A 2,750-nucleotide genomic window follows, 5' to 3' on the forward strand; every position below is an offset into this window, starting at 1 on the left:
AGAGGACACAGCACAAGCATGGATTCCGTCTAGAGGCATGATTTGTTCCAATTCTCAAAGATCATATACCCAAGCAGAAGGGAGAAAAGATAACCCTCCAGCTACAGTAGAGGGGAAAAGAAAGGGGGATGGAGCCTTCCTTCACCACAGGGTCCTCCGAATGGAAGAAGAATTGGTGGGGGGCAGGGGCGACTTTTGAATTCCTGCATGGGAGGAATTATCATCCAGATCACATATGTAAGGAGACTAAAGTGTGTGAGCTAAAACGTCACATACCAAGTTAAACAATTACTATTATTACCGAGAAGCCAGAAAGAGAATGCTTTGCCTTTCTCTTATGTATTCCTTTAAGGAATGCCTGAGGTCACAAATATAACTATCAGTGTGATCTGCATTGCACCCAGGTCTGCAGGGATTCAAAACTTGGCTCTAAAGTCTCACTCAAAATGTGGTCTGTGAACCAGCAGCAGCAGCAGCAGCATCCAAGAGTGAGGCTGGCTGCCTAATTTATGTGACCTGATGCAAAATAAAAACATGGGCTTTTGTTCAAACAGCAGGGAAAAGTTCCACAATATACTAAAATATTAGCTTTTTCTTTTCTTCCATGGCTTCTCAATTTGTCATGGTGTTTCATAATTGCTATTTAATGCCATTTTAAATGACTAGCATGTCTTTATCATTTACCTTTTATCAAGCAATGCCAAGTTTGTTGTTATTATAGTTGTTTTTTGCAGGACTGGGGATTGAATCCAGGGGCACTCTACCACTGAGCTGCATCCCCAGCCCTTTTTATTTTTTATTTTAAGACAGCATCTCATTAAGTAGCTGAGTCTGGATACTCATGATACTCCTGCCTAAGCCTCCTGAGTTTCTGGGATTACAGGTGTGGGACACTGTGCACAGTGTGCAATGCCAGTTTTGAATGCAAACTATGTGAACATTTAATTTGAGATGCAGAGTCATTGAAATGATACAATTTGTATCTTGTAACTTGTACATACTAGGTATTTTATTCTCACCAGAACAATAAAAACACCAAACCAAGCAACACAATTGTTTTTATTTTAGTTCACAATAAGCACACATTTTACCTATGATTTCTACCTTTCTGCTTCCTGAGTAAGGAAGGACTGAAAGGATAAGGAACACTTTTCCTTTCCTCAGTGCCACAATTTTAACGTAAATGGTTGACTACTACAGGGAAGTAACTCAGAGTAAATCTTTCTTAGAATACCATTGCTTCTTTCCCCTTCATAGCAAGTTCTGATACCCTTGGTAAGCACAGCCTGTCTTGGCTGTATGTACCCAGAACCTTCTCAGGTCACAGCCATAGCATAGCATGCACTCACTTTGCGATGTCCTTAACTCTCACCAGAATTTTGTTCAGAGAAGTCATCTCCAATGCTATGAGGAAAGTGAAGTGGTGAGATACAGCACATGTGCACATTCTTAGGGCCCCACACTAGCTCTTCTAGTTTCCTGTTGACTGTATTACTGCATTAGACTTTACTTCCAAAACACAAGTTCAAAGTTAAAATTATTAAAAATTTCAGGCCGAGAGTGTAGTTCTACGGAAGAGTATATGCTTAGCATGTATAAGGCCCTGTGTTCCATCCCCAGCACACCACACACACTCACACACACACACACAAACACACACACACACACACACACACACACACAAATTTCAAGGATAGTCAAGCAGTGTGCACAGTCACCTGGGGTGACTGCAGAGGCCACACAGCCCATGAAGCTAGTTCTACCTGGGTGCTTGGTTCTCATTGAATATAACACAATGAAATCCACTATTCTGTGTAATAATAGGCACCAATAAAACGTTAGAAAAAAAGAAATGTAAGTTCTCAGCTTCTCCCACCCAGACCTGCTGAATCAGAGTGTGCATCTGAACAGGATCCCCTGGGTCTGCTGTTTGTGGTTATGGGTGTGTGGGAAGCTACAGCCTAGTCTGGACCACTGAAGACTCCATCTCTACAGTCAGACACAGCCTCCTTTACTGCTATGCAGGGTAAAGTATTTTCTCTGGTGTGTCCCACCCCCGTGGCCTCCCTCCTTTGGGCATATCTGCAGCCCCAGGATCTTACCAAGGAGATTACCTCCTGGCTTTTCTGGAAATCTGTTTATGAGCATTTGTTCAGATTTCAAGTTTTATCTTCCTTCTATCCACCCAATGTGTTTGTGTATTCAAAAGTCACTGGGACAATATAAAAACCACAAAGAGGCTCTAATAAGGAGCTTTCCCTTTCAGGGCAGATTTTTAGGGGCTGGCCAAAGGCAGAGCCCCCCAAAAGATGATAATCTAGCTGAATTCATGTCAGCGCATAGCTTGGATGCCTTTACTATTGACAATTCACAAAGCTCTTATTCCCCACCTCTGTTTGCTGCTTAGTTCCATTTACTTTCCTATTTTTACTAGCTTTGAAATTTTCCAGAGTGGATAAGAATTTGCTCTACTCTGCTTTCTATTTTTGTTTGAGATTTTTTGTGTGTGTGATAAAAGTTAGATAATAATAACCCTCCCTCTGAAAACCTTTAAAAGAAGAAGAAAAGAAACAGGGTCAAAAATTGAATTCTCTTTGACATCCAAGTGGTTTCAAAGAATGATAACTTGAAAAAAACTTAAATCAAAATTAGAAACTTTCACCTTCTTCTTCTTTCGCTTTCAACCACAGAAACAAAATAGAACCACCTCTCAGTTAAAACAAAATTGCCCCACAACTTGGGAGCAAAAT

The sequence above is a fragment of the Ictidomys tridecemlineatus genome, chromosome 4, assembly GCF_052094955.1.
Source record: "Ictidomys tridecemlineatus isolate mIctTri1 chromosome 4, mIctTri1.hap1, whole genome shotgun sequence".
Classification (NCBI taxonomy): domain Eukaryota; kingdom Metazoa; phylum Chordata; class Mammalia; order Rodentia; family Sciuridae; genus Ictidomys; species Ictidomys tridecemlineatus.